General features: G+C 36.1%; 2 protein-coding genes across 8 annotated transcripts in view; one reads left to right on the forward strand and one right to left on the reverse strand.

The window, feature by feature from the left end:
* Positions 1–12,965, forward strand: part of LOC125801399 (zinc finger protein 239-like) — a 240,236-nt gene that overhangs the window by 107,204 nt on the left and 120,067 nt on the right. The window lies entirely within an intron of this gene.
* LOC111196471 (zinc finger protein 239-like) overlaps positions 1–12,965 on the reverse strand; it is a 294,610-nt gene that overhangs the window by 1,987 nt on the left and 279,658 nt on the right. The window contains exon 1 of one of the 6 annotated variants that reach the window (XM_049477878.1): positions 6,477–6,567. The exons of 4 other annotated variants lie outside the window; for them this stretch is intronic. The gene's annotated coding sequence lies outside the window, so the exon portion shown is untranslated. Of the gene's footprint in view, positions 1–5,958; positions 6,301–6,476; positions 6,568–12,965 lie in introns of those variants that run through there. One more of the 6 variants, XM_049477880.1, reaches the window with a different exon arrangement.

The raw sequence follows: 12,965 nt of genomic DNA on the forward strand, positions 1-12,965 counted from the left end.
GAAGGATTTTCTTGACTGTTGAAGTTTTTAAAGAAGTAAAATTACAGCTTCAGACTCACTGCAGCGCTGCACTGACGTGTAATAGGAGGAATAGCGGTCCTCTCGTGTCTGTGCCGGAGCTCCTCTGAGCTCAAACCAAGCTCTGTAAGTTTGCCTCTTTCGAGAACTGCAACCTGCTTTCCACCCTGCAGTTCTAACCAGGGGCGTCCCTGGCCTGGGCTTCAGGGGCTTTATCCCAGAATCATTTTGCTCAGCTCAGCTGTATTATTAATGATGAGACAGGCCACTGGCCGTGTGTAAATGGAAAATCTCTTAACACTAAGAAACAGCCAATCAGCCTTCTGGTTTTGCGGAGCGCAGGTTGAGAAGCCCCACCCCGCTCTGTCTCGCTGGGGAGGATTTTTAAGTTCCTGCAGTGGGTTGCAGCTCTGATATTAAAACATATCTGGATATACTGCGATTTTTCTAAGAAAAAGGTTACAGAGCTAACCATGTAAACTGTGATGAGATTGTTTCTGATGGTTAAAAAGACTTGTCTCTGAATCAAAACACACAGAACAAACCTACTGTGTGCTTAGACTAGAAGCTGGAAAGAGACGGAAGATGTCTGTGAAAGCCAGAAAGAGAGACTAATCGGCCTAGAGAACGGACAAGAATAAATATAGGAATCTCTTTCACTCGTTGGCGTGAGCTAAGAGACGCAAACCAGCTGAAAACAGACGCCGAGCTGTCCGGCTTCTTTTTGGACAAGTAAGTCTTATTTTGTTGCTCTGGTGTTTCGTCAAGATATTCTAGCTAGCTTCATATTCATAACGTTACTTCATAGAGTCGTAGTCCGGGTTTTGTTGTTTGTGGATATATATGATGGTTATAGTGAGGTAGAATTTACATGAACAGTGGTGTGAAAAAACATCAAACTAATTTAAATATTAGTCAAAGACAAATAATACAGGTAAACACAAAATGCTATTTTTAATGAACGTTTTTATTATTAAGGGAGGAAAGAAAAATCCAAACCTACATGGCCCTGTGTGAAAAAGTGATTACCCCCTAAACCGAATAGCTGGTCGGGCCACCCTTAGCAGCAACAACTGCAACCAAGCATTTGCGATAACTTGAAGTGAGTCTTTTACAGCGTTGTGGAGGAATTTTGGTCCACTCATCTTTGCAGAATTTTTGTAATTCAGCCACATTGGAGAGTTTTCAATGCCACAGCATCTCAACTGGATTCAGGTCAGGACTTTGACTAGGCCACTCCAAAGTCTTCATTTTGTTTTTATACTGCCATTCAGAGGTGGACTTGCTGGTGTGTTCTGGATCATTGTCCTGCTGTTGAACCCAAGTTCGTTTCAGCTTGAGGTAGTGCTGGACGATATGGCCAAAATTTATATCACGATATATTCCTTAAATTTCGGTTGATACGATATAATTTCGATATTGATATAAATACTTAAATAGGCCTCAGAAAACTGCCAAGAAGCCCTGCAATCCCTGCAGCACTATGAATTTAAATTATTATGTAACTGTGTATTTGCACTTTTTGTATGGCTGGCATCAGATACCCTCATTATATGCACATCTATCTATCTATCTATCTATCTATCTATCTATCTATCGGAAATCTGTACCTACTACTGTCTGAAAATTTAATTTAAGCCTTTGAAACCTCCTTTCACAAAAACTTTAATACTTTAGAAATAAAAGTAGTCAAAATAAATCAATGCTCAATATTATTTGCATATAGCAAAATAATAACATGACGTCCCTGTCAAACATAAGACTATATAACTATTACCAATAAAAATAACTTTAAATTACAACAGAGGCCGAGCTTCTTATTCTTGGGGAACAAATTTAACAGATTAAAACAAGTGTTTCAACTAGGATATAGAATACAATAAGCCTTTATAAATAAAGCGACAAGATTTTCCCGTCAAATAAACAAACCTACAGGCTTTATCAACTATGAATAACTTAGTTACAACATAAGCTATAAAAGTGCTTCAGTCAGTATAAGAAAAATGTTGTATGTAGTGGAGTTGCTTGAAGTGGTGGAACAGATTAGATGTATTAAAGCTCACCTTCCGCGAAAATCCGATTTTTCTTGTTTTTTGTGGAATACAGTAGGTCTCTCCGAGTTGAATGTGTACACCTGCAGGAGCTAAGCAAACAAATACCCCCTCCCCCCCTCCGAAAAACTGGTGAATTTTGAATTATGTTTCTGCCTACGTAGGCAGAAACTCACAGATCAGCCCACCTTGGCTCGAGAAACTCCCAGAGGCGGAGCTGAAGCGACGCAACATCACCGCTCATCAGTTAGGAGGTGGGAGGCAGTGAGCGGCAGAGCGGTGGAGGGGCGTCGCAGTGCTCCTAGCCAATCAGAGGAGAGATATTTGCATGCTGTTTGCATGTATGAATATTCATGAGCAAAGCTGGAATCCGGTCATTTTGGACACACCCCTAAAAGTCCATTAAAAAAGAGCTATACAGAGACACCCGAGCACTTTTTTTTTACAAAAACGGCTCACATGTCATTCATTCATACTAGAGACCACAACTAGACATTTTAAAATGAAAGAAAAAACGACGGAAGGTGAGCTTTAACATTACCGCTGCTGGTCGGCTGCACTCTCCGGCACAATTTGCAGCAAAGCGGCAAGGGAGCGGACCCGCGGCCGAGCGAGAGGATCCACAGCCGAGCGAGAGGACCCGCGGCCGAGCGAGCTGACTCGAACCGAGTCTACCTTAGCCTTGGATCCGCTCGTGCCGGCTCCGGCTCACGCCTGTCCGTGATTCTAATACATATCGATATACCACAAAACTGATATCACCGTTATTGAAACATTTCTTATCGCGATAAATACCGATATCGAATTATTGTCCAGGCCTAGCTTGAGGTCACGAACAGATGGTCGGACATTCGCTTTCAGGATCTTTTGGTATCTATCTATCTATCTATCTATCTATCTATCTATCTATCTATAGTTCCATTTATCACAGCCGGTCTTCCAGACCCTGACGCAGCAAAACAGCTCCAGACCATCACACTACCACCACCATGTTTTACTGTTGGTATAATGATCTTTTCTGGAATGCAGTGTTACTTTTATGCTAGATGTACTGGGACACACACCTTCCAAAGGGTTCAACTTTTGTCTCATCGGTTCACAGAATGTTTTCCCAAGTCTTGGGGATCATCAAGGTGTGTTTTGGAAAAATTGAGACGAGCTTTAATGTTCTTTTTGCTCAGCAGAGGTTTTCGTCTAGGAACTCTGCCATGTCGGCCATTTTTGCCCAGTTCTTTGGATGTTGTTGTGGGGTCTTTTGTGACCTCTTGAATGAATCGTTGCTGCGCTCTTGCGCTAATTTTGGGCGGCCGGCCACTCCTGGAAAGGTTCACCACTGTTCCGTGTCTTTTGCCATTTGTGAACAATGGCTCTCACTGTGGTTCGCTGGATTCCCAAAGCTTTGGAAATGGCTTTATAACCCTTTCCAGACTTATAGATCTCAGTTAACTTCTTTCTCAATTTTTCCTGAATTTCTTTGGATCTTGTCATGATGTGTATCTTTTAAGGATATTTTGGTGGACTTCACTTTGTCTGGCAGGTTCTATTTAAGTGATGTCTTGATTGAGAACAGGTGTGGCAATAATCAGGCCTGGGTGTGGCTAGAGACAGTGTACTCAGGTTTCAGAAACCACAGTGACGGTATGTTTTAACAAGGAGGCAATCACTTTTTCACACAGGGCCATGTAGGTTTGGATTTTTTTCTCCCTTAATAATAAACACCTTTATTTAAAAATAGCATTTTGTGTTTAACTGTGTTGGGTTTGACTAACATTTAAATTGGTTTGATGTTTTAAAACATGTGCGACAAACATGCAAAAAATCAGGAAAACAGGAAGGAGGCAAACACTTTTTCACACCACTGTATATATATATATATATATATATATATATATATATATATATATATATATATATATATATATATATACACATATACATATAAGCCATTTTAAATGCATATGGCCTAGAGGGGTGCACTAACGTATGCACTAATATCGGCAGCATTTTGAAATATTGTGAACAATATTATACAATAAAATATCACCCACCCCTAATTATCATGTCAGGGTACTATATATATATATATATATATATATATATATATATATATATATATATATATATATATATATATTTTTTTTTTTTTTACTGTTTTTAGCAAAAGAAAAATTCACACTGTGCTCATTTCCCCATTACATATCTACTAGAGACAGATTGTATCTGTCCAGTATCATTTATTTTACTTTAATCCTGGATATATGGAGATATTCAGAGTGCATTATTAATATCCTGACATTCTGGATCATTGACTTCTGTTACAAATCTGATAAAATTCTTGTATTATTTAATATCTCAGTTATGGGTGTGCCACATATATTGTATGAAATAATACAATTAAATATTATTTTTTTTTGCAGTAGTGTGTTCAAGAAATATATTTTTTTATTTCAGTAATGTTAGCTACAGATTATAAAATGCTTGCAACTTTAGCTAGCTAGCTAACAGCTACCAATAAAAAAACTGCTGGTACCTTTAGCTAGCAAGCAAACTTTAGCTACTGATTATAAAACGCTTGCAACTAGCAAACATTAACTATTGGTAATAAAATGCTTGCAGCTAGCGGACATTAGCTACCGGTTATTAAGTGCTTGCAACTTGATCTAGCTAGCTAACATTAGCTACCGGTTATGAAGCGCTTGCAATTTTAACTAGCTAGCTAACATTAGCTACCAATTTAAAAAATGCTGGTACCTTTAGCTAGTAAGCTAGCATTAGCTACCTATTATAAAACGCTTGCAACTTTAGCAACATTAGATACTGATTAAAAAAACATTGGTACCTTTAACACGAGCTACTACTTTATTAGCTACTTGCAACTTTAGCTAACATTAGCTACCCGGATAGACAAATCGCTGAGGACATTAGCTTGTTAGCTAAATAACTGGTTTTGAATGAAACATTTTACATCATTTTATTCTAGGATATTTTGGTAGCATCACAAAGCTGAAATCAGGTTTGAATTGTTTGTAATGTCTGTATTACGTGAGTTTTGTTGAAAAAAAACAATTTAGCACCGTACTTTATGATAATATTCTGACTCAGAACACATGATTCTTTAGTACAACAGAATTATAAAGACAAATATATTTATTTTAGCCATTGACAGCATGATTTATACTAGAAGAATAAATAAAATCAGTGGATTTTAGAGGTTTGACTGTAATATCTGTAATAAACCTAGAGTTGCTGGGTAATACAGTTTTGCGGTTTATCGATATATTCTGTCTATTCGCCTAATATAAAAGATGCTGCCAGTAAATTAAATAATGAATTTTTCATTATGCTTATTTTAATAAACATTGCTTAATATTGCTTGCCACATCTATATATGTTTACCAAAATATTTAAAATACAGATAACACTTGCAATAAGTGTACATCAATTAACTGTGCAATCTTCATTATATGTGATAACGGAAAAACAATATGTACTTTTCTTATTTTCTTTTTACTGGAGTGGCATCTGCAGTTAAGACCGAGCTGAATAAATAAATAAAAATATTTCTCATTAAATAAACATAATAATAATAATAATAGCATTAGCTGATATACTGCTGAGTAAATAAATAAAAAACTCTCAAAAAATAACAATAAAAGGATTAGCTGATATACTGCTGCAACAGCTACTGTAGAGGGAGCTCCACAGTCTCACTTAACTTCTAACAGAAGAGAGAAATAAGCTCATAAACTCTTAACTATTACCTAAATCAGTGAATTCTCTACAAAAACACTTTTTAATCTGTCTTATACTCGAATTAATAGCAGCATTTTTAACTTTAAACATGTTTTTAACCACTATTTATTAATAAAACACGGAGCTCAGCACCTACCCGCAGCACAGAAACACACAGACCGCTGCTGAGGTACGGTGGCTCAGAAAGACCAAACGTAGCGTAACTGCAGTTCACCACTAAACAGCAGGGGCCGCCAAAACTTCATTTAACAGCATTAAAGTATCTCATTTTATAAAGTTCATCTAAAACAAAGGTATTTTATTACTCTGTTACACTTACAACAGTAATAAACGCTGTAAAATCTGTCCTGGTTCTGATCCGCTATCAGTCTGAACCCAGAAGCAGATCCATGCTGAGACTGGACCACTGTGCGTTTGGAGACCCTGATTTTATGACGGATCCAGATCAGATTTAACCCACATTTATCTCAGATTTATCCCCTCCTGAGTCTGTGGGTCAGAGTCAGACTGCTGAGCAGAGCTAGGAGAAGATCCAGTGCTGGTGGTGTAAATGCTGCACATGCTGAAGGTGGTGTAGGAGCGAATGTCGAACAGCGTGTTGGAGAGAGAGAGAGAGAGAGAGAGAGAGAGAGAGAGAGAGAGACTTCTCCATACCTTCTGTAGTTCAGCTGATCCTGCTCTTCCTCCGGTGCTGCGAGAGAACTGCAGACCCCGGAAGCTCAGCCTCATCCGGGTTATGTAGAGCCCCGCCCCCTCCCCCGCTATATCACATTATACCCCATCACCGCTAGAGGGAGCCCGCGAGGGAGTCCTCAATGCATGGAGCTGAATGGAGCTAAACAGCTAAAACTCTCATTTAAAACACTGTATAACTACTTCTCTGGAGTTTTCCTTTAATTTTACAAAGTAGAACAAAGTATTTCACTAAAATAGGAAAGAAAACGTACCTCTATCTTTCCATTTTCTAAAACTAATGTTTTCTATTCAGTAGATTTACTAGCATTACTGCTACTGATGCTGGAGTTACACACAGAACATGTTTAATAGGATTAAAACTGCAGTTCATAGGCTTTAATAATCTCTGCAATTATGTGGTTTTGAGGAAATGAGTAAAAGTTTTATTCTATAAAGCATCAAACTTTCAAGTGACTGAGATTCAGAGCAGATTCTGAAGTGGGCTTTGTCCTCTATAGAGATTCTCTGATTGCTCCTGTACAACTCCAACAAACAGCACTTACTAATTCTATTCTACTACAAAATTCTCATTCTACTACAAAATATTAGCCATTTTAGACAGAACTTTTTGTACACATTAAAGGAAGAAGTTACTGATGTTGAGACTATTTGGGCCAGATTATCAAACAGATTAACACCATTTTATGTTTGGGGTCAATTTGACCCATTCAATGTTAAAGCATTTATGTAAGTAGTTAATTTCATTTTATTTACCTCATATTTGGTGTCTTTTCCTCACTTAATAGAGAAAACTGGCTAACCATATAATTCATGCTATGTTTTTCTTGTGTCTTGTACACATTTTGTATACATCGGTGTTGCTTGCTTGCAATTTGACCCCAGGTTATTTTAGCTTTATAAAACATAAAAATATCAGAATTTTACACACACATGTGTTGAATGATGTAAAGGTTAATATGACATGCAATTTTATAATCTTCAAAAACAATTCAGATTCCTAAAATAACATCGTTATAACTATATTAGTGCAAGAACCACTAACAATTCACGCGATGGGGGCGGGGAAAACATAATTCTCATGAGAACTTGATATTTCTCATTCTGTGGAGGAATATATTGTTCCTACAAACATATTAATAGTTCACACAACATAGTGGTTATGCAGAGATATAAAAGGTTTCACAGCAGCTTCTAAACCAGTTCTCTGTGTGTTCTCTCTCTCTCTCTCTCTGTCTCTACTGAAAATGACGTCTAAGAAAAGGTTTTCTCTCAGTGAGGATTTCTCACATCTCTTTCACCATGACAGAGACATAGAGGAGAATGTGTCTGAGAAAAAGGAGGACTTTAGAGAGGATCCTGATTATAATGAATCCTCCACCATCAATCTAAAAGGATAAACTACTGTAGATGATACGTTTAGAGGGAGGTGTGTGTTTAGAGGGATAGTTAGAAAGACTTGGATTTAATCCCACATGTAAGTCTACATTGTGTTGCTCAGTTTGGAGAGTACAAGTCAAAAGGAGAAGAAAGAACAGGTGTTTGGGCTGCAGACAGATCCAGCACGTCTCTAAACACAGTCCATGTCTCCTCCGTATCCTACGCTTCAATAGCACAGAAACAAGGCAGGACTGATGAGATCTTAATAAACTCAGCAATATGGGATGAATGGAACAAGTAGGATCTTCTTCTTTACAGTCCAGACTCCCATGTGACTAAGCATGAATTTCTGCTTGTTTGTTTTTTTCCTGTGGTCAAATTGACCCTAAACATAATACTTGTTACTATTCTTGATAACATTAAATATTTTTCATCACAAATGTTTTTTTTAATGACTATTCAAGTAGTCAACAAACAAATATAGCATGTGACATAAACTTGGGTAAAATTTTTCTTAATATATAATAATTTTTTTTTTTGTTTGAAAATGCCTGTTGTGAAATTGACCCCAAACATAAAAGGTGTTAGTAAATTTGAAGATAACAGGAGGATTAAAACTACCCCAACAAACAGCACTAACCAATTTTACTCAAAGGTCAGAACTATTGTTCAAGTAGAAATTGTGACATTTCTTTTCCACACTTTCTTCAATACAGAGATCTATTAGAACTATAAAATCTTTACGATTCTTTCAATATGTAAGAGTGCTTTACACCAAGAACCCATATGTTAACAAATGATTCTTAATGTGCTTGACTTGGTTCTCACTGTTGATGGTTTACAAGTGTGAAGTACCATTCTATACAGAAATCAGGATGGTCCGTTGTGATGTCAGAGAGTGATTTTACAGGGAGGAGCTGTGAATGACCTCAATTTATGGAAAGCTTTCAGAATACATAAATAGAAAGACTTTAGAAAAGGTGAGCAACAAACAAGATCTGCTGCAGTACGATCTCCTTTTCAAAAATCTGCAGGACATCAAGAAGGTAAATGTAAATAAAATGTAACCATAATATTTTAAATGAAATTTTGATTGTCTACTGGAATCAATGTCACAATTGGTGCTCTAACAACAGCACTGATCTTTCCATAGTAATAAGTAAGTGCCATTTGTTGGGGTAGATTGAAGTCACTCTAACAATGAAATATATTTTTCTGATAAACTTGTGCACATTTCTATCTCTTCTATCTCTGAGTGTCACTCTAACTGTAGCCATCTTACCTAAATTGAAATGTAAGTGCAAACAAGTTGGGGCATCACTAGGTTATACATTATTTACCATTAAAATTCCTTAAACTAATGGCTCAGATCATAATTAACTAACAGAATCTACTACATTTTTAAACATTTGTAATTTAGTAATATGTGAATGTCTTGTTTAAAGTTTTTAGAAATCCACTTATTCTTATGCAATTTCACTTCTTACCTGTTTTACCCGAACATCTCCTCGCTATAATCACTCTGGAAACAAATTTTATAAGCGGACTTTTATATTAGCAACTGTTGCTCATTTCACAGAGATGTTCAGCAACTCCATGAACAGCTGGCAGACAGACACGTGACTTTCCCATCAAAATAAAAGTCTGCCTATAAAATATTACATTTAAAAATAAAGAATTAATGATGATCTGAGCCATTTGTTTAATGTATTTTAATGGTTAATAATGCCTAAGCTTGTCTTTTAATTTAATTTAATTTAATTTAAATGAGGCATTACTCAACTATTTTACAGCGTTTATTACTGTTGTAAGTGTAACAGAGAAATAAAATACCTTTGTTTTAGATGACCTTTATAAAATGAGGCACTTTAATGCTGTTAAATGAAGTTTTGGCGGCCCCTGCTGTTTAGTGGTGAACTGCAGTTACGCTACGTTTGGTCTTTCTGAGCCACCGTACCTCAGCAGCGGTCTGTGTGTTTCTGTGCTGCGGGTAGGTGCTGAGCTCCGTGTTTTATGAATAAATAGTGGTTAAAAACATGTTTAAAGTTAAAAATACTGCTATTAATTCGAGTATAAGACAGATTAAAAAGTGTTTTGTAGAGAATTCACTGATTTAATTAATAGTTAAGAGTTTATGAGCTTTTTTATTTCTCTCTTCTGATATTTTTATTTATTTACACAGCAGTGTATCAGCTAATCCTATTATTATTATTATTATTATTATTATTATTATTATTATTATTATTATTATTATTTAAAGAGAAATATTTTTATTTAATTATTCAGCTCTGTCTTAACTGCAGAAGCCCCTCCAGTTAAAAAATAAGAAAAGTACATATTGAAAGAATTATGTGTTCTGGATCAGAATATTGTCATAAAGTACCAGTGATAAACTGTATTTCTCAACAACACTCGCTTAATACAGTCATTACAAACAATTCAACAAGAACCTGATTTCAGCTTTGTGAGGCTGCCAAAATATTCTAGAATAAAATAACGTTAATTTTTTATTCAGAACCAGTTACTTAGCTAACAAGCTAAAGTTATCAGTTATTTGTTTATCCGGGTAGCTAATGTTAGCTAAAGTTGCAAATTGCTAATTCTAAAGTAGTAGCTAACGTTACCTAGCTAGGTAAAGGTACCAACGTTTTGTTAATAGGTAGCTAATGTAAGCTAGCTAGCTAAAGTAGCAAGCGTTTTATAACAGGCAGCTAATGCTAGCTTACTAGCTTAAGGTACCAGCGTTTTTTTTTTGTTTGTTTTAATTGATAGCTATTTTTAGCTAGCTAGCTGAAATTGCAAGCATTTTATAACCGGTAGCGAATGTTAGCTTGCTAGCTAAAGTTGCAAGTGCTTTATAACAGGTAGCTAATGCTTGCTTACTAGGTACCAGTATTTTTATAATTGATAGCTAATGTTGGCTAGTTAGCCTAAGTTACCAGAATTTTTTAAAACCAGTAGATAACATTAGTTACCTAGCTAAAGTTACCAGTTAAACACAGTTAAGTTAAAGTTACCAGATAAGTATTTTCACCATAACGATGCTCTTACCAATGTGTCAAAACACTAAAATAAAAAATATATATTTCAAGAATACACTACCGTAACAAAGTGAATATTTAATTTTATTATTTCATATGATATGATATGGCACACCCATATCTGAGATAATATATAATACAAGAATGTTTATCAGATTTGTGACAGAAGTCAATGATCCAGAATGTCAGGATATTAATAATGCACTCCAAACGTCTCCATAAATCCAGGATTAAAGTAAAATAAATGATACTGGACAAATATAATCTGTCTTTAGTAGACATATAATAGGAAATGAGAACAATGTGAATTTTTCTTTTACTAAAACAAAAAAGTAGTACTGATGTGATAATTAGAGGTGGGTGGCACAATATCACCCAAAGAGAGAGAGAGAGGCGAGTGGCTGAGAGATTTCAGTGCAGCAGCAGTATGTGAACAGTTTGAATGATCTGTGTTTCTGTGCGCTCTCTCAGTTTGTGTTCGACAGGGCGTCGCCGGGGTTGCTTTCACCGCACTGCGCGAGCTCTTCATCTTTATGCGCGTTTCGTGCAAAGTAACATTTTGCTCGGTGCCTTTTTATTATCAAGTTTTGATACCCAGCCTTATAGAGGAGTGTGATATTAAAATTACTCCTTGTCATTTTCACAGCCTAACCTAGGAATGCCTCAACCAAGGGTGTCAAAAGTATTCACATTCATTACTCAACTAGAAGTATAAATACTGGGGAATTCACATACTTTTGTAGAAGTTAAAGTATCAACTTAAGTAAAAGTACTTAAGTAAAAGTATAAAAGTACTGCTTTTAAAACTACTCAAAGTATAAAATTAAAATTAATATAAGGGGAAAATTACCTTATAAACAGAAGCCTTGGTCGCACTGCAGGGGCCTATAGTGCACTATTCCCGATGACTACTTGACTATAAGTATTGCTAAAAAAGTTTTCAGAGGGATTTTATGAAAATCTTTTACAGACAGACTCAAACAGACAGGATCATAGGGCTGAGTGTGTGTGAGTGTTAAAACAGTCTAACGCACTCTTTCAGCTCTAATTCAGGAACTGTACAGTGAAATGGTTTGCATTCATGAATCATATTTTTAATAAAAAAAGGCATATATCAGCTTTGTCATCAAGCTACCGGTGTTCAGAGGGAGCAAAATTGGCCCTGCTCCCTCCGGGTGGGTGATGGCGCTCTTTCCCCACATCACTCCTAGGGTGATGTCCACAACACAGGGCATCTGTGAGCTGATGTACCGGAGCCGAGCCGCTGCGCTTTCCTCCGAGCGTGATGGCTGCTTGGTAATGTTGCATCAACAGCAGCTCGAAAAGAAGCGGTGGCTGACTTCACATGTATCGGAGGAAGAATGTGTTAGTCTTCACCCTCCTGGTGTGTTGGGGCATTACTAGTGATAGGGGGAGTCTTGAACTCCATAAGAGAGATTTAAGTGAAATCAAACGAAAGATAAATATAGTTTTGAAATATTTGTAGTTTGATTTTTAGTAGTTAAAAAATATATATTGTTTTAGATAATATCGCCCATTTCTATGTGAAATGCTGAAATACATTTAATGGGTTAAAATAGTCATATCACTTTTCAAATCTACAGACTTTTATCTACTAAATGTGTAGCTACATTTCCAAGTCAACTGATAAGAAGTGATAATATTTAAGGTGGAATTGAAAATTTAGGGAAAATGTTAAATTATTAGCTAGATTGAGCTAACGTAAAATGACTAAAGACTAGATAGATAGATATATAGATAGATAGATACTTTATTGATCCCGAAGGAAATTTAGCAGCCAGTAGCAGTTACACAACACAGTAGAAACAAACAAACAATAAGTGTAGTACAATAAGAGAGCACAGTGAGGGATATAAGACTCTAAACTATAAAATAAAAAATTCTATAACTGAGACTTTAAAATATATACATAAATATATAAATAAAAAAGCTATACAAAGTGTGGAAGTAAGTAGTCGTAGATATGTAGTAGTGCAGTAAAAGAACAATTTAAGTATAGGAAATAGCG

The sequence above is a fragment of the Astyanax mexicanus genome, chromosome 4 (genome assembly GCF_023375975.1).
Source record: "Astyanax mexicanus isolate ESR-SI-001 chromosome 4, AstMex3_surface, whole genome shotgun sequence".
Taxonomy (NCBI): domain Eukaryota; kingdom Metazoa; phylum Chordata; class Actinopteri; order Characiformes; family Acestrorhamphidae; genus Astyanax; species Astyanax mexicanus.